Raw genomic sequence first — 20,534 nt, 5'->3', positions numbered from 1 at the left:
TAGCACTAACATCTTTGCAATCTTTGATTTCTGATCATTTCCTTTAGAAAATCTTCCTGGAAATAAAAGCATTGTTGAGTCCAAAGTGTATGATCATTTTAAGGTTTTTGACCCAGTGTGTCAAATTGTTAAGTAAGATTTTTTGTAATATATATATTAAAATACATGCAGAACAGATATAATCTGACTCCCATTTGTAAACCTTATGCATTTTGTTCAGCATGGTCCCACAAGCATTTTTCCGTGCCTATTAGTATAAAAACATTTCTAAAGGTTGTGAAATTCCATCAAAGTTAAGGCTAAATGTTGTAAGTTTACAAAAATCAGTGGTTTACAGAGAGAAACGGGAAAATAAACCCCTCAACCATTCAAATTTCATGATGTTTAGTGTACCTGGGTGTATGATTTTTTTCATTCACAGATGCAAATTTCAAATTGTTTAGCAAAGCTATTTTAAACAAAAAATGCATTTGTAAGATATACTTAAGGAGAATTTTGATACGGCATATTTGTAGACGTCTTTTCTATCTTTTTCATAAAAGAATTAGTGATATAGAGATTTGGATACCAAAAAGGTTCTGCAGTTAACCTTACCAGTTCCAGGGTTAGTTAAAAGATCAACTTCACCATTCACTAAAGAATACAATGCCTTTATATGTAAGAGGATGAATGATGAAAGGATGAATAGCTGAATGGTTGGGTAGCCAAAGTAATAACCTCTAAGGGGTGAGAATCAGTCATATTTTTGCCTTTATGTTACGTTATTACCCAAGATGAATTGACTACTTGCTATGAAAGATGAAGAAATGAGTTCTCTTATTCTTCTCACCTCTTCTTCCCATCTATAGACTTATTTTGATTTGGTTGGAGTTTACAAATATGCCTTTTTGTTTTGTAGTCATAATCCTTTTGATTATTTAAGCCATAATTCTTCATTTAAATGATCATAGGTTCCTTTTATTGTGGCCCCTTTCATATTGGTGGACTGTTGGGAAGTGTGCTGTGGCCTGCATGTTCCAAAACATGGAAGTACTAAGTACTTGCTTTTATCCTCCCGTCATCCTTTACCTGGGTATGACATTTTTTTTCTCTTCAGAACATTAGAGACATTGTTCCATTTTCTTCTCTCATTTGGCATTACTAACAGTAAATCAGGATGGTATTGGCCTGATTTTTTTTTCTCATTTGTATAATTGATTATTTAGATGGGGAAGAAGGACTCTGGATTCCCAGAGAATTCCAGAACTTTTATGATTTTGTCAATAAATCATTTTATATACTTTGGAAAAAAAAATACAGTACCTTGACTCACCATTACCATGAAGACAAAGCCATAGGCAGGAAAGGGTTGACCGGCCTTTCCAGTTAGTTGAAAGCTGGCTTTCTGTCTTAGGATCACCTTCATTCCTCTCCTGCTTTAAAAATGGTACCTCAGCTTCCACCCACCATAAGTTAGACATATATTCTTTGAATAAATCTCACCCAATTCACTAAAGTTTTCATATTCCTATAGTTGCAATATAATTTACCTCAAATAAAAGAAGACAAAGTTACTGTCTTGGAAATATTTTTATCAAAGGAAAAGCAGAAAGAGAAAGGAGAGAAAAATTTGGAACAAATTATTCTCACTCAGAGGTATAAATTCTCAAGTTCTCTTTCAGTAGCACTAACAGAACAAAGTAGAATGATCAAGGTTCCTTTAAAGAGAATATTTTTTAAAAAAGAGATCATTTTTGAGAGAATTTTGGACAAGGAAGCAATTCCCATTAATTAAGATTTTGGAATACAATACAGCAACTCCTCTTGAATAAAAAGATTATCAAAATGTATATTCCCATAATGATTTCTAAAGCTCAAAATTGGTACACAGGTACTAAAAGAAATGGTCAAGGGGCTGGGGTTGTGGCTCAGTGGTAAAGTGCTTGCCTAGCATGTGTGACGCACTGGGTTTGATTTTCAGCACTGCATAGAAATAAGTAAATAAAATAAAGGTCCACCAACAACTAATAAAATATTTTTTAAAAGAGAAATGGTCAAAGCAACTACTAGTACAAGGTCTGGGTTAGAATTTTGATGCCTTTGAAAGAAAAATACAGGTAACAGTAACTTAGCTTCCTCTCTAAATCTTAGTTTGAAAAATATTTATTGTCCAAAGATGAAAATTACATGATTTCTTACAGTCAGATACATCTGAAAAATTAAATCATTATGTTAATTAAATCATATAATTGAATCCATTATCATTGTCGTGAATGCTGGAGGAAATTTCAGAGATCCAATTCAGACTTCATTTTACAGATGAGGAAACCTCTGGGAAATAAACTGCAAGCACATGGTGGCCAAATCAGTCGTTAACAGGTCAGCGTCAGTCTACATAACAGTTGTGTATTATTGCAGCAACTGAGGCTTATGTAACAGTCCATATGTGCTACACCTTCCTATGACCCATCAGGTCTAGCTCTGTCATTTGAACATTAATACAACTAAACTTGCTATACCACATAATTTTGGAAATGAAAAAATTGTATCTTCAAAAACAAAGTCAAACCCCATAACTGGCTTCATTACTTTATGATCATACAGAATTTAATTTTACTCCTATTCATATCAATAAATAGAGTGCCAGTGTTTTATGATGTGAATACAAAGACAGCTGTACTTCATAGCTTCCAAATCATAAAATTTCATCAGTCTTCTTAAGGACTCACATCACCAAAATTCAGCTCTCGAGGCTTTGCTTACCTGATCTTTGATTTGCTTTAAATCAAAAAAGACAACATCAGCACAATATCTAAGCTATGAATTTTATTGAAAACTCAAAAAAGCAGTTGTGCAAAAAAAATCATTGGTATGATTAAAAATATATTCATAAGTCTCTACCTCCTGGTAAACCATTCAAGGTAGCTGGCTAATCGCTCTTCCCCAAACCCAGCTTCTTAGCATTTTTCACAACTCAAATGAGCTCCTGTGACCCATCTTCTGACAAACTCAGTAACCTCAAGCACTAAGTTTAGTCTTACACCCAGGAACCAAGGACAAGCCTACCTTATATCCTAAAGTATAACAATTTCTCAGGAAGTCAGTTGAACAGGAGGAAGCTAGAACTGGTTTAATGGATAACAACACAGAAGGCTACTGAAGCAACACCAGCATTATAAATATTTTAGAAAGTAAGTACAAATTGGAAATCATATGCTTTTATTCTTATTCTTCTAAAACATTGTGCTGCTAACTTTAATGTGCATACAAATTGACTGAGCCTCACATACAAAAAAAATGATTTAGTAGTGGGTGGGGGACATTGTGATTTTGCGATTTCTAGCCATCTCCCTAGTGACACTGATGCTTTTAGTCCATGCAGCACCTAAGAAGCAGCAGGATATAGCAGCTTTGAGAAAGGAACTGACTAGATCAACAACATTGGTAGCTGTCAGGTGACTGCCTTCACATCCAATTGTACAATGTCTCTAATTGTAAAAGACTTTTCTTACATTTGAATCCTTCGTTTACACTTTTTAACTTTCAGATGGCAAGAGTGTGCTCATGGAGAGTGGTGCTTCTATCCCTCTTCAGTTTATTCATGTAGAGAGCTGAACAAGGATACACTCCTACCCTTTTTCTGTCCTTTTACTCATTCCACCCAGAAATAAAGTGACTTTAACGGATTTTGTAAATTTAGGAAGAATTAAGTGCACATGCTCAGAATGGACCAGCACTATCCTATTTCCACTCAGTAATGAGCTGCCCCCTAGAGCCAGGACTAACTGGAGGTGAGAAAGGTATTTAAGACAGGAAGAGTAACTTGTGAGAGGGGGAGTGATTACATGGTGAGACAGGAAGCCAGAGATTCAGGGACCACCTCACTTTTTGTAACAACCTGCTCCTGCAGGAACCAACCAGGGTCCCTTGACAACTAATTAATCTCTTAGAGTGATGCCCCAATGACCTGATTATCTCCCACTAGATTACCACCCAACACCATCATGCTGGGGACAAAGCTTCTAGCACATGAACCCTTGGGGGACACATTCAATAGAGTTCAAATGAACTCTATTAGTTCCTGACTAGAGAGAGGAGGAAAGGAGGAACAGTACTAAAGAATTAATATTGTCATTTGGAACTGGAATGTATTGCCAAAGGCTCATGTGTTAAAGGCTTGGTCCTAGCTGGTGGCACTACTGGGAAGTGGTAGAAAAATTAGGAGGTAGAGCCTTGAGGGAGGAAGTAGATTAAAAGGTATGTTTTGAAAGGTCTATCTTGTCACCACTTCTCCCTCTCTCTCTGTGCTTCCTGTCTGCCATGGAGTGAGCAGGACCTTCCACCATGATGTTCTTCTGCCTTACCACACAGGTCCAGTCAAGTGTCTGTGGACTGAAACCTTTGCAACCATGAGCAAAAGAAATCTTTCTTCCTTTAAGTTGGCTTTCCCAGGCATTTTGTCACAGTGGCAGAAAGCTAACACCATTAGCAACTGACCCTGAAGATGTGCTAACCACAGCACTGAAGCAGGATCCTGCATGTCAGGCCCCCGATGAGCCAGGCATTGACCTTTAGCTTTAGATTACAGTGAGGCCAAAGGAATGACCCAGGAGAGGCTGCTGTGGCCACCCACAGAAGCACATGGGGCTTCAGGCAGTGGCTATTTGCAAATCATTACAAGGCATGTCACCAAGATGTCAGTACAGATGGACAGGATTTTTGAGGGAGTAAAACATCTGTTTTACTCACCAATATATTTACAATACTCAGAAGAATATACAAGAGGGTTCTCAAAAAACATTTCTTGAATTAATGTATGAAAGAGTCAAAAGAATTTGATTTTAGACTTGAACTCCTTTGGATTCTAGCACATTTGGGTTTTAAATTGCAAGAAAAATCAATCCTAAAATTATTTTCCCCCAGGAACTTGATATACTGGCAAAGGGTTAATATTCCCACAGAGGGCATCTCTATTTCACTGGCACCTTAACTTTTTAATCAGATCTCAATGTACTCCTCCAAAAATCTATGCTAAGTATATGCTACGTATACATACGTATCTATGCTATGCTATGTATAAATTAAGACTGGAAAGAAGAAAGTAAATTTATGCCCTGGGCACCTCAGAACCAATTTAGTTAAAGTACCCATCAGAGAATTCTGAAACAAGATCTCAACTGCCCCTCAGAGAGGCTAGAAGAATGCCCAGAGTGACAGCGGTTCAACTTCAACAGACTCCTGGAGTTGCAGGCCAAGCCAAAAACCTGAGTTGAGGGAATAACATGTAGGGATGTTAGAGGTGAATGTGTCTCCCCATTCCTGATGGGTCCTTCCATGCAGGAGTTAAACTACTGTTATCTTTCTTTATTCCAGTCTGATCCCTTGTTTTCATCCTGCTCAGAGGAAGTGAAGTAACATCTAATGAGAAAATGGGGGAGGAATAAACCCGGATTCTTGGCTGAGCTCCTCCTGCTGTGTCTTCCCGGGGGCGAGTCAGCCCATGAAGAGCACAGGTGCACTCCATGACCCCGGCAGCCCTGCAGTGACTGCAAGGACCTGATTCTGGGCTTTGACATATGGAAGCACCTTAGTCTTACCCACTAAGCTACGTCCTTCACAAGCAGCCTTGAATGGAGATGGAATAATAGTCTGAATGGCAATTTCTCTGCCCTATTGTATTTTCCCATTGGTTTAGAACTCAGATCAGAAAGAGGATGTTGGACCCTCTCTTCATAGCAAATATTACAGCTTTATTTATTTTTTCTTTAATTCCTAGTTTAAATCTATGACTTCTGCAAGGTTCATCTTTTTCTTATTGTAGGAAAATATGAATAATATTATATTTTGTTTATCCATTCATCTATGGATGGACACTTAAGACTGCTTCCTCCTTTTGGTTACTGTGAATCACACTGCTATAAACATGGGTATACAAATATCTGTTCTAGTTCCTGCTTTCATTTATGTTGGACATATACTCAGAAGTGGAACTGATGGATCATACTGGACTTGTATTTATAATAGTTTTGAGAAATCATCATATTGAGTTATACAGCAGCTATACTATTTCACATTCCCACCAGCAATGCACAAATGTTCCAGTCTCTCCACATCCTTGCCAACACTTGTTATTTTCCATTTTATTTTACAACAGGCATCCTAGTAGATGTGAAGTGGTATCTCATTGTGGTTTTGATTTGCATTTCCCTAATGACTAGTGAGGCTGACCATCTTTTCATGTGGTTTTCAGGCAGGTATATATCTTCCTTGGAGAAGGGTCTATTCAAGTCCTTTGCCCCCCCTTTTTTTAAAATTGGGATTTGTTGTTATTGCTGTTGAGTTAGCACACTTTTTGAAAAAAGAGACCCAATTTTGGAAGCATGATTGACTTAAAACAGTATGCTGGAGAGGGGAACTTGTTTAATTCCTGTTATGTGTTGAAATGTGCCCCTCAAAGTGATCAGACAAAAGTCAGCGAAGGAAGCTGGGAAAAGGCAAGAATGGGTCCTCCCCCATAGACAGCAAAGGGAGCATTGTCCTGCTGATGCCCCAATTTCAGACTTCAGCTTTCAAATTTGTGAGAAGATAAATTTGTTATTGTAACCCACCCAGTTTGTGGTACTTTGTTATGACAGCCCTAGGAAACTAATAAACTCCAATCATAGAAAACAAGTGAATTCAAGTCCTTTTATAGATTAGTTGTCTGGAAGTCACAACACAGCTTCTATTCTTACAAAAAAAAAAAAATACACAAACTATTGTGAGGTTCTTGGACAACCTACACATGGTATTTTAATCCATCAATGTAGCATGCATATTGCCCAACAGTACTGCTATTTCCAGATTATATTAAGTGCAGCCAGTATGCCTGGCTGCATGGATCCCTAAATGTCAGAAACACATATCCTTTGCCATAGCCATAGACTCTAAGATAAAGAAATTTTTCTCCCCAACTCTAATAGGTAAAGTGGAGACAATTCACTCTTCCCCACAACCATACAAAGAAAGCGACTCCTGTTCTGTGTTGCCCAGATGGCAAGAACGCTCTATTCTTGTTCCTTCACTCACATCTGCCCTGTAGATGTACAAGCATGAACAAAAAATTTGAGTACTTGCACATTTTTCTCTCTCCTTACTTGTAACTGCAGCAAAGTTAAGACAGTCCCTCACTTTAAGGATTAGTAGCAGTGGAAATAAATTATTTGCAGTGGAAATGTTACAAATCCAAAAACATCCTTACTTTGAGAGGAGCTTATATAGAGAGCAACTAAGAGTTCAAATGTTTAGCAACATTGGAAACGAAGGGAAAAGACTTACTTTTTATTATAAATACTATGCTATTTTGGGACCTAGAGGGGTAATGACTTTGAAGCATAAGACGAATCCCTTAGAATAGTTTGCTGTGATAATAATCCAAACTTCAGTGACTTCACACAAATGTCAAGGGTGTGGGCAGGGAGCTCTGCCCATATCCCTGGTCAGTCAGGAGTCCAGGTTAACTGCAGTGTCACTCAGTAAAAGCAGGTCACTACGCACTGGGAAAGTTCCTCAGGAAACTATGCACTCTCTTAAAACTCCTGCCTAGAAGTGACAAGCATCACTTCTGCTAATATTTCACCAGATGAAACCGGCCATAGGATGACATCCAACCTCAGGAAAGTGCATAAGCACAATCTGACCCTCTGCCCAGGAGTGTGGGAGAACCAGAAATAGCTATGCAAAGAATTAAGGTCATAAGGGAAGAATTTATTTTTGTTAAGAATTACGGTAGAAACAAATCTGATAAACAAATTCAGCAAAGTAGGACACAAAAATCAATATGCAAAAATCAATATCTTTCTATGTACTGATCATGAACCCACTGGGAAAGAAAGCAAAAACAATTCCATTCAAAATAACTGTAAAAAGTACCTAGGAATAAACCTAATGATGGGAGTAAAAGACCTCTACAGTGAAAGTTTCAGAACACTGAAGAAAGCGAGTAAGATATGAGAAGATGGAAAGAGCTACTATGTTCATGGATGGTCTCCACTACACCAGGACTAGCTGTCACATGCACTTCATCATCTTTAAAATCTTTTCTTTCTTTTGGTTTCATTTTATTTTTTTACTCTTTCAGAGGGGTTATCTCAACACAAGGACAACACAGACTCAATTCTCTAAGTACAATTAATAATCATCTCCATAAAAAATCACACACACACACACAATCTACTCACAATCCCAGTGACCTGAGAGGCTGAGCAGGAGAAACCCAAGTTTGAGGTCAGCCTGGACAACTTAGTAAGACCCAAAGCAACTCAGTAAGACCTTGGGATATAGCTCAGTACTACAGTGCTCCTGGGTCAATATCCAGTATAGAAGGGCAGAGAACGCATCCACTTACAAAATCAGATAAGATACAGTTTATAAATTACCTGACAAAAATGAGAAGCTGCACCAAAGATTGGCTCCTAAGTTTAATAAAACCTCCCACCAATTATCACAGTTATATATTATAAATTAAGTGATCTCTGTACTAGCAGTTTACCTTTGTAAAAAATAAAATACCTAATTAATTGTGGCTTGAGGGCTACATTTTAAGAATAGTTGACACTGAGTGCCTGCTTATTGAATTTCTGTTGACAAGTTCAAGTTTGGCATAGCTATGAACAATCATAAAACCAAAAGCATACTCCATTAGCAAAAACAAATCTTATCAGTATCAGTGCAGTTTTAAGGACAAGAACAGAAACTTGGCAACTAGTGGGTAATTAAAAGTCTGCAAAGCACCACATGTGAGTACACCCAGTACACAACTAATCACCATCCTTGATTAGACACTGACAGATGGTAAAATGTAACATTCCCACCCATCCCAGAGGCCACATGTAAATCCCCTTCCTTCATTACATCTCTTCTTACCTCTCCAGATTTCACCAAACCCTGTGCCTCCAAGTTTCCTTAACTCATAATCTCATGTCAGACACCGGTAGGTGTTTACCCATTAATGTCAGACATCAGTAGGTGCTTACCCATTCCTCATTCTGCCCTTCCCAGCCAGCAGAAACTTGAATTTTTACAGATGTCTGCTACAGCCCATGTAGTTTTGGGAAAGATGTCATCCATAGCTTAGCAGAAAATTCTGATTCAGGTAAATCACAAGGCCCTAATTTTCCATGGAGTTTTGGAAAAATCAGCAGAAAACCTGATCATTAAGATTTATTATTTTTGCAACTTAGAATTTCAATGGGTATAAACTTAAAAGTCAAAAGACCAGATTCCCACTTAGTTTCAAGAGAATTTATTCATTTCACTTGAACTGCTATGAAGGACACAAATGCAGGTCAGTGTGATGTTTTAGAACAAATAAGATTAATAGCCAATATGTGACTACTGATTATACACAAAAAGCTCTTCTAAGTGCTTTGCATAAATTCTCACATAATCTACAAACGACTCTTGAGTGGTATAAAGTATTATGGGCCCAACTGTACACCTGAGGACTAACGCATACAGAGTTAAGTAACTTGCCATTGTTAACCAGCTAGGAGGCTACAAACTAAGTACTCTGGTTTTGTGTTCATCTCTTCAATGCTATGCTAAAGAAAAATCAATTCCAATGGGGGAAAATACATACAAAGCATCAAATGCTTTATCCCATTAATACCAAAAGCTAGATGACAATGAAGCAATGTCTTCAAATTTCTGAGTGATAAGTTATTTTCAAAATGGAATTCTATACCCTATGAGACCATGAATTGTAAGTGAGTTTAGCCAGGCACAGTGGTGCATGCCTGGAATCCCAGCTACTCAGGAGGCTGGAGGATGACCTGAGTCAGGAGCTTGAGACCAGTATGGGCAACAGAGAGACCTTGCCTCAAAAAAAAAAAAAAAAAAGAGTAAGTGTATATAAGGGAATTTTTAGGCATGTAAACCTCAAACTTACCACCCTTACACACTTTCTCAGGAAACAGAAATGGTAGAGAGTGAACACCGTCAAAATGTGGCAAACCAAGAAACGGGATTCAAGAGATGGGAAATGCCAGGTCCTGTACCAGCCCAAAGAGCAGCAGGACATCAGTGAGGTCCAATAAGGAAGTCTCCAGGGAAAACAAAGAACTAATAAATACTGGAAAGCTTTAATAAGTTGAAAAATTGAACCGAGAAATAGGTTTTTGGAGATGTGCGATGCTTCTCCAGGAAAATGAAAGAAAACAAAGTACACAGCAGGGTGAAGTGGGAGCAATTGTTAATCTTAAGAAAAATAGCTGTATAAAAGAGAAAACATCCATAATATACCACTTGGCTTGCTGAGGACATTAACATCATCATAATTATGAAAGCAAGAAAATTTCACCAAAAATTATCTTCTGGTTAGAAAAAGATTTGGGAAGTTAAAGGGGTATCAAAAATCCTCATCAGCCATAGGAAGATAATACATGATGTTTAAAAAAGATGTGGAGAGAGAGAAATATATAAATATTGTGTTAAAATACGAGGGCATACACAATGAGAAACAGTGAAGGGAGAGAAAGGAACTGGCTCTGAGAACAACAGAGTGAGCTGCCCTTGGAATAGAACCCTCTAGGTATGAAGTTCTCTGATCTACAGTTTCACTTTCCACAGTTTGTTACCCACAGTCAACCTCAGTCCAAAAATATTAAGTGGAAAATTCCAGAAATAAACAATTTATACGTTTTGAATAACTTCAATAACAGAACATAGTCATAACTGTTCTATTATTAGTTACTGTTGTTGATCTCTTACTGTAAGGAAAACACAAAGTATATAGGGCTGGGTACTATTCATGACTTCAGGTATCTACCAGGGGTCCTGGAATGTATCCTTCAGGGACAAGGGGAACGCCTATATTCATCTTCTTAAACTCTGTGCGTATCATAAAAATTAGAGAGTAGGATGACAAATTAGGATGAAAAATTAGAGAAAAGGATGACATGGAAACTTTAATCTCTATCCTATTTTCTCTTTCTACTTAGAATCATTTTATAAAATGAGGCTCCCATCTTCGCTCCTTTTGTTTGTTGTTTGTTGTAATGCTGGAGATGAACCCAGGGCCTTGTGCATGCTAGCCAAGTGTTCCACCACTGAGCTACGTGTCCAGCTCTCCTTTCTGCTTTGGAACCCCCAATAGCTTAGTTTTTCTAATCTAAGCCTCAAGGAAGGATGAATGGAATTGCAGATGGGACTCCATGGAATAACTGGGAAACTTGGACTTCAAGTGGCCTTTTTCTGAATGTATAATCAGTGACTCTTTCAGCTGCTGCTCTGGACTCTTAATCCTAACCTCGATACTGTAACCTGCTGATCTGAAGCCAATATTGGTCTAGCTACAACACTGGTCTAACTCTAGCCACCATGGGTGAAACCTATGGATCATCAAGGTCAAATGTGAAATTCTGCTTTAATTATATGCCAAAGCTACAAGGCTACCTTATAAAATTTATCCTAATTACAGCATTAAAATGTGAAAATAAGTCTCAGATTTGATTATAATGTGAGATGCTGGGGATTAAACTACATACTACTTCACACATATTAGCCAAATACTCTAGCACTGAGCTATAACCCACCCTGCCCAGAAATTATTTTTTTAAAAACCAATAAATTATTAAAACAAAGCTCACTACAAAGTCACTGACTCCCAATAGTTAGAAGGAAACTTAAATCATCTATGGAATCTTAACACCAACCCAATATTTTAATTCTCTTTTACACTAAAATCAAACCAATCTTTACCCACTCCAGAGAATGCATAATGTTCTAGGCTCTTCCTAGGTCTGTCTACATATTCCCTGGGCAAAGTCATAAAGCATACCTATGAATGTGGGATCCAAAATCCAGTTAGTCACAAATGACAAGAACCTCAAATAAGTGGCAAAAGACAAGAAAAGAGCTAATTATCTGTCTCATGCAGAAGTTTGCCTAGGTTGTCCAAGATTAGGGCAGCCAGTCAGCTATCAAGGACCCAAACTTCACCTTCCTCATTCCTCTGCTGAGCATGATCTCAATCTGCGGCCCAAAATAGCACCATCTGTGTATGTTTCACTGGACAGGGAAGGAGAGTGAAGAACAACAAGGATGAAATCTACCTCCAAAAGCATACACTTAGGCCAGTGGCCACAGCACACTCACATGGCCATACCTACCCAGGTGGAGGGCTGGCAAACAGACAGCAACAATGACGGCCACCTGTATCCCCAGACAGTAATTCTATAAACACAAACAGAAAAAAATGGAAAGTGAAGGACAAATCTTCATCTCTGCCACACTTGCCACAGAACCAATACTTTATTCCATAGGACACTGCTCTTCACTAATGAGAAGACAGATTTGTACTCAGACCTCCATGGCTATCTCCATTTTAATAGAGCCTTTCTAGAAATCAGAATGTCTTAAAATGCTGGCCCATTCTGAAGGTACCCAACCAGACTCAGGGATGGGGGCAAGATCTTTGAGAGAGATGGCCCTTATGGTATCCCCAAGTTATGACAACGATGGTAGGAGATTTGTAGATCCCACAGGAAACTCATGGATCACTCTGAACCAACTTGATGCAACAGAAAAATGGAGTTTCTTTTCATAAACATGATCAGTCTATTTCTACTTTGGTTTTTACTTTTCAATGAATAAAGCCCCTTAACTGATCCACTTAAGTATAATTACTGGCAATTATGCATCTGAATCTTGAACTAAAATTTGGATTCAATCACAAACGGGGCTGGCAAATATTGTTAATATTTCATCATAATGAACACAATTAGGGAAACTATTTGAAACATGTATCTGACGTCTACCAAGTGCTGGACGGGGTTAAGTTCTGGAGCTGCTACATATGGATTTGTATTAAGTGAAGCACAACAAAGTGAGCAAATACCTTCCTAGAGAAAAGATTCACATACCACAGAAGTAATGATAAAGACCACAATTAAGGGGCTACTGACACTTGCCTAGGGAAGTCAGGGAAAACTGGTAGGACTTTGTCAAGCAGAAAGAAAGAGACAGGAAATGCAACCAGAGGCCACCACACAGGACCCTCAGTATGAAAGGGACTGGGACATCTGGAGACAGAAAGAAGCTCCAAATGGCAGGTGGGTGGAATGAGGGGCAGCAGTAGGGTCAGTTCTAGAGTTTGCATTCTAATTCTAGGCACAATGTGAATCTGCAAAGCTGTGGATATTACCATCTGGTTGATGTGTGGAAGATGTTCTAGTGAGGAGACCCTATAAGCAAGAAACAGGCTGGATCTGACCTAACACAGGGGGTGAACACAGGTTCATCTCTGTGCTATCCGCACCTAGCAGCAGAGTCAGTACCCAATAAATGTTTGTTCAATTTAAAATTATTTTAAGGGGCTACTTTGCAATATTAATATTTAAGGCAGAAACCCACAGAAGATAGGATAACAAAAGCGCACTAAAAGTCTGTCACTTCCTAAGTAGATACAAAAAGGATTTAAACTTTTAGTATAAACTAGCAGGATTTTATGCTTTCTCTTTACTTTAAATAAACTAATATATGAGTTTAGGATATTAATTCTAGGTACACTAGGTTGAAAGGTTTACTACTCATTTCAAACAACAAATAGTGGAGTCCCTCAAACAATGAATAAGAGATCTGGGTTAAAATGAATAATGTATTCGAAGAGATGATATGACAGTATTTCATATAATTATCCAAGGAAAGGCAATTCTACTACTATTTAAAAAAATTTTTTTTCAATTTTAGGAGAAAATGCTAATTGACATAGTATGCTATCAAGGAAACTGTTTAGGTCATAGTTAAAGAAAAAAAAAATCAACAAAAATACATACCCTGAAAACCACATAACAAGGTTTGTATTTAAAATATCTTTAAGGTCCTATATCTTACTAATTAAAATATTTTATACGATCAAATATTACCAAGTGCCTTAAAAGCAGACAGATGCCCCTCACTTCTAAAAACAGACCCATCATAAGACTACCAATAGATAAGAGCATGTGTAGCAGCAGATGGCATACCCAAGTCCTCTAAAACTGATAGAAAACACACTGGAAAAATAAAAGCAGACTTCAAAGGAAAATAAATGTTTTTACAATAGAGATTAAACAACTCACTCATTGTTTAAGCCTCATATATAAAGCCTTTCTTAACCTATGGCTACAACTTAAATAAGCACTGGCACAGGAAAACTGACTTCTTCTGATAATACTACAGTACAGTCGTAGATAATCCACACTGTGCAATTAAGAGCCTTTTTTGGAGTGGGGCAGAGGGGAGAAGGGGGATGGGAGGAGTAAGGCCCCAAGGACACCACCACTGACATAAAGCTCCCTGCCTAAGCCAGCTGGAAATATACAGTCCACACAAGGCCAATTAACGGGCCTACTGAGGCTCAAGAATTCCGATTCCTGCAGTTTGTTCCAAAAATATGCTTTTATTCCAAAATTTTCTGGCTCAAGAACTTAAGACCTCCAACCCAGCATGTGAAAGACCCCACACATTTACCAACCCTTTAAACTGCATTCCTGAGAGCTTAGTCAATAATCTTACTAAGTAAAATGTTTTAATGTTGGCGTTTTACAAATAACTATACTCCAGTACATCCTACATTCTTTAAACATATTGCAAAATACAGCATAAATAACAGAATTGTGTTCCCTCAATCCTCTCCTGCAGCTAAGATAGTGTGTGTGAAAGCCAAGTTGCCAAGTTAAACATGCCTACAGCATTTTAAATCATAAAATGCTAAAGTCGCTCTAGTTTTCATCCATCTCTCCCTTCCACTCTGCCCCATTCACTTTGTTTACTTATACACACACACACACACACACACACACTTTAGTTTACTATGTCATCTGATCTGGAGCAGCTAATACCTTGGTTATTTAGTCAACTTTGCATTATAATTCAGGTTATAGTGGTGTGTGTGTGTGTGTGTGTGTGTGTAATAATTTCCTACTACACTCCATGCTATTGTCCATGTAACCGTAAAATGGCCATGGTCAGCTGTAATAATATGTAAATTTTTTTACATGTGACTTGTTCATTTTTGTGTTTGACAATTTATGCTCAAAGCAAGCACCATACTTAACTACTTTTCTTTCTGAAAAGTAGGTAAGAATATTCACATTTGTTCATCACCATCTTTACATTTTCAAAGATTTCAGAATTTATCCTTGAAGTAGGGATAATTCAATATGATAAGTTCCATAAGCAAAATGTAAAGGGTGGAAAGTATATAAGACTCAGAAAGCAGCTTATTTATCACTTTTAAAACTTTAGTGTTTTTTCTCAATTTAAATACCAAAAAGTTAACTATATTCAGCTAACTTACCTATGTTTCTCATAATATCGAAATCAACAGCTTGAAAAAGTAGAGATGTCTTATTTATTTGCAAAAAACAAAACTAAAAACCTATTTTTGGTTGCACCTAAGAGACTGACATTTTTATAGAGCAATGCAGAAACTACAACCAGACCAAAAGAAATGCAAACTCCAGACCATACAATGACTCCTCTCTGGAGCCCACAGTTATTCAAAGACCAGCTCAGCCTTGCAGTAAAAACAGAACTGTTATGACACCCCCTCTCCCTGCAAGAATGTTCCTTGGATTCCTTGCCAATGAAACATTAGAGACTTTCTTGAGGCTTAATAGGCAGAAAACTTGTACCCAGATGTTTCTTGGTTTGACTGTATACCACTTACAGTAAAACTTAAAACAAAAATGACAAGTTTTGAAAAGTAAACAATTACTGGTCTATCCAGACTGTCTCTGAAAACAGGAGGGACTTTTGCATGTCAGATTAAATCAGCATACACTGGTGCTGGGTGATTGCTTCTGGATTTAAAAAAAAAAAAAAAAAAAATCAGAATATTTCAGTGACACAGATAATTAAAAAGTTTTGATGGAAAGATGTGAAGATGTATCTATACCACAACTAGAACTTTGACTTAAGGTATAATTTTTTTTTTTTTTTTTTAATCAGCCCAACTACAATTTTACTTCTTATCTCCTCTACAAACAAATTCTTAGGAGTTTCATATCCTTTAAGTCAAGGAAGTTCTTAACACTCAAATATTCAAGTTAATAAATAATATGTATAAAGGAACATTCTAGAAAGATATGTAATGTACCATTAATGTTGATGGTTCACAATCTCCAGTGGGGGAAGTGAGGTAGAGGGATAAATGTGCTTTATACATTTTAATTTTCTTTTGGAATTTTATTTAAATATTGAAATATTAAAAGTATATTATGCTTCAATGGACTAAAACATTTCCGGGGAGAGTACGTTTCTGATCAACATTTGTTTCATACATAGGAACTGAAATTAAAAGATCTGGAAATCATTTATTCAGAACCATGGGCCAGTATGTCTGCTCTTTAAAATATGTATCAAAGCTGTTGATTCACAAAATAAGTCAACTGCAGTTCCTTAAATAAATGTCTTTCAAATTCCAACAACAGATTGTGATCCAGACACCTGAAACTCTTGCCAAGAAGTCTTGCTGGCAGTCGATCTACACATGAAAACAAACACAACAGAGGAACCTCTCCTGACATAAGCACTACTCTTAAAACAAAGAGAACCTCACTATCCTCCTGAAGCAGGGCCCACTTGTGGAAGACAGGATGACTAATGCTCGTGAATCATCTTCCAGGACTCAGAGCATCAGAGTTCATTTAATCCAATCTACTGATTCTGTAAGTGAGAAAAACTGAGGTCTGGAGAGAGGAAGTTCAGATCTCTAGTAGTGTCTCCATTGAATACCTTCGGGAAACATACTTCACAAAGGTCTGTGTAACAAACGCCAGGGTTGGCACTGACATCAAAGGTGACAGTAGCAGCCTCTTGACTGCTACGAAATTCACACAATCCTTTAGAGATGGAATTAGCATTAGAATGATCTCCCACTTCTTCTCTGGCTCACTGTCATCTTGCCTCATAAAATTGTAAAAGAAAACAAAATTAAATGGTGTACTTAGGATAAAACTCTTAATTTTTATCCTTCTTAACCCTATGCATTTAACTCCCCCTAGGTGAAATGGCCATAGAATAATCAGGCATGAAAATATTATATATATATGCTAATATATACACATATTAAAAGGAAAAGCAGAAATGAAGGACAAGTTGCATAATAAAACAACCTTAAAAAATAAAAAGCCTTAAAGATGGACCACAACAACGTTATGTACTAAACAGCCTGTGTCTCAGAGCCACAGGTAAAAACAAGAGTAAATATTTCAACTGTATAATCCAAACTTGAATCCCTATTGTTTGCAACATCCCCACTGATTATACCATGGAGGATTTAAGTAAAGGGATTCATAATTATGACTGTCATATTGTGTCTGATAAAACAAAATGATTGAGTGCTTGCCAGTGGAAGAGGCCAGCTTTATCTATATTGATGTCATACCAAGGAAGCACTTTTGGCTATAATCCTTGATGCCAATTAAGACAAGAAACCAGTACATTCAGGGCTGCACTGGGTCACAAAGCAGATTAAATGTTTCTACAAAGAGAAACTAGGCCAGAAACTACACGTAGTGTGTTCAACTTTTTTATAGCCCACTATCACTCCATGATAGAAAGATCTAGGCACTAAGTAAAAAATGTTTCAGACCAGTTTAGTTCTTCCAGTATCTGAAACTGCACAACCACCTATGACTCACCATGCTAAAACACAAAAGGGATGAAAAGTGGAGAGAAAGTGGACACAAAGTGCCTTTGAGAAAGCACTGGCATGGAAACTACTCAAGAATTACACAACAAAGCTAATCTGTATTAGAGAATCAAAAGGAGATTAAACCAAGAAGGTAAGTCCATAAGAAAACTATCTTCCATGAACAAAATTATCCTTCTAGTTTCCTAAATCTGTGCAATACACAAATACACCTACACCTCCCCCCACCCCTTTCACCTAGGTGGTTTGAAACGTTAGCTGAGAAACTCATTTCTCTTTAATTCTGACATGCCAGTGAGGATCCAAGAGGGAAAAAAGTATACAGTGAAATATAAACATCAGATATGAGAACCCAAGAAAAAAGATAATCTTTGAATTTGTGTGTGCTTGCATGCATGCACATTAGGGATGGAACCCAGGAACCTAAGCATACCAGGCAACCACTCTACCACTAAGTTATAGTCCCAGTCCTAAACTGAACTTTTAAATCATTTCTTAAATGTCTTCCATTACTAAATCCAAGTTTAGCAATGGGAAAAGAGTCTTCGTGAGTCATGCTGGCCACATCATCCACAGAGATGGCCTGGAGGTGCGCTGAGGTTACCTGAAGCAAGTGCAAGAGCCCGATGTCTATATCAATGGCCTTTCTACACATGGCAAACTTAGGGCAAGATGCCCTACTTTGATGTAGCACTAATGCCCAGCAGGGTTTCCCAGGAAGAACCCTTTGGCAGCTTGTCAATCACTCCTGCTTATTGAAACTAGCTTTGGCACACATCTCCACACTCAGGTACAATAGCAAGCATCTCCAACGTGGAGCTTGGCCAAAAGCATGACATGGAAGTAGGACTGGGATGTAAACCACAGATGCAAACCATGTTCTTTCCCATCCCGCAGCCCTCACTCTCCTTCTTCAATGCCATCACCTCCTCATACTACCATACCTCCAGCTATGCTTCAGGTAAAGACAGTCCCCAACACCCACGCATGTGATCTTGCAAAGTTCACTTGGAGATTTACTTTACTTAAAACTTGTTTTCTAGAGAAATGCAATTAACAGTGCTGATGTTTCCAGATTGGTCCCAACTGACATCCCTTTAGTCCATAAAGCAGCTACTACTAGCATGGAAAAACTTACCCAGGACTTAACATCTCTCTGAAGGCCAAGCTGTCAATATCTGTAAGGGCTTTGCTTCAATGAGAAAATAGGCACTTTGAGTTGGAAAAGCATAGGCAATACTTTTCTTACTTGACCCTGGCCACCACCACCTCAATCTCAGAAGTCAGAAGAGGGTAGGAAGTAGGAAAAAAAATGAGAGGAAGTTTTTCTTTGTCCTAAAATTTAAAGGAGGGTAACAGGAGGGAACACCACCAGGTGTCAGGATCAGTCTCATGAAAAGATAATTATCATTAGTCTTGTGGGAAATGCAAATCAAAGCTACAATGAGATACCATTTCATACCCATTAGGATGAGTAATATCAAAATGTGAAAGAGGAGAAACTGGAACCCTCTTGCACTGCTGATGGGAATGTAAAAATGGGGCAGCAGCTATAGAAAACAATTTTGTGGTTCCTCAAAAAGCTAAACAAAAAATTACCACATGATCTAGCATCACATTCCAAAAGAAAAGAAAGCTGGGATTCCAGGAGATATTTGCACCCCAGGCTCACATCAGCATTATTTACAATAACCAAAAAGTAGCAGCCACAAGCATCCATCTATGGATGAATAGATAAAAAAGGTGGGGTAATGCATAAGTGAAATATTTATTCAGTCATTTAAAAAATAATGAACCCCACCAATCACCTACTACCCTTACAGTGAAAAGAAAAGAATATTCAAGAAAGTCATGGAAAAAGCCTATTTTCCAAGGTTTGTTTTCTGGGACATTAAATGTAAAAGATATCAATAAAGTTCTGTGAATAAAGAAGGTTCTGTGATCTTATAAAAGGGGGAAATACTACTTTAGCTACAGCTAAATAAATGTCTTTGCTGCAGGACTTCTTAGGATCTTTATCTACTAGTTTGCCTTATAACTCTTCAAGACTAAGGTATAAAACACATCAATATCTTATAGGAATAAAATGGAAATAAAAATCAGAATAACACATTTAAAAAAAAAGAAAATCCAACACATGCTACACATGGACAAATCTTGAAAGCATTAGCTAAATGAAATAAATCAGTCGGAAAAGGACAAATATTTTATGATTCCATCTGTATAATAACACAGTATTCAAATTCATAAGGACAGAAAGATTAGAAAGAAGTTCCCAGGGAGGAAGAAGTGGAGGATAAGGAGTTATTTTTTAAAAGGTACAGAGTTTTCATTTGGGACGATGGAAAAAGTTCTGGAACAATCAGTGATGGTTATGCAACACTGCAAACATAATGCCACTGGACTGTATTCCTAAAAATAGTGTAAAAGAGAGGCTGGAGATGTAGCTCCGTGGTAGAGTGTTTCCCTAGCATGCATTAAGCCCTGGGTTCAATTCAGTAACACACACAAAAGTAAAAATAAATAGTACAAAAGGTAAAATTTTTTATGTATATTTTACCACAACTTTTTAGTAAAGCAACTCCACAAATGAAGAATGTCAGAGCTATTGGCTTAATGTCATACCTCAATTTTCTCAGTCTACCAAATAAGTGAAAAATGCTACACCACCTGTCTTAGAACTTCAGGCTGCCTCATATTTCAGACCACAAACATTAAATCCATGAGTGCTGTGCACAATGGCACTCATCCTCTTTACCAATCATTGTGGCACAACACTGCAGCCAGCTAGAACCTTCTGAGTCACACAGGAAGAACCAGTTTGTACATATGAACAAATTCCTTATGTTTGCAAGTTTTGTTCTTAAACTCTTTACTG

The 20,534-nt window shown here is 37.6% G+C and overlaps 1 protein-coding gene and 1 long non-coding RNA gene across 3 annotated transcripts in view; one reads left to right on the top strand and one right to left on the bottom strand.

Annotated features, from left to right (window-relative positions):
* The window catches only part of LOC124982099 (uncharacterized), a 37,626-nt gene extending 32,064 nt beyond the window's left edge, over positions 1–5,562 (top strand). The window contains exon 3 of the long non-coding RNA XR_007108180.1: positions 5,353–5,562. This is a non-coding gene — a long non-coding RNA (uncharacterized LOC124982099). The remainder of the gene's footprint in view (positions 1–5,352) is intronic.
* The window catches only part of Mtus1 (microtubule associated scaffold protein 1), a 145,219-nt gene that overhangs the window by 100,741 nt on the left and 23,944 nt on the right, over positions 1–20,534 (bottom strand). The window lies entirely within an intron of this gene.

The sequence above is a fragment of the Sciurus carolinensis genome, chromosome 4 (genome assembly GCF_902686445.1).
Source record: "Sciurus carolinensis chromosome 4, mSciCar1.2, whole genome shotgun sequence".
In the NCBI taxonomy this organism is placed as follows: Eukaryota; Metazoa; Chordata; class Mammalia; order Rodentia; family Sciuridae; genus Sciurus; species Sciurus carolinensis.
The sequence above is the reverse complement of the archived record's forward strand: the minus strand, read 5'-3'. Positions and strand labels throughout refer to the sequence as shown.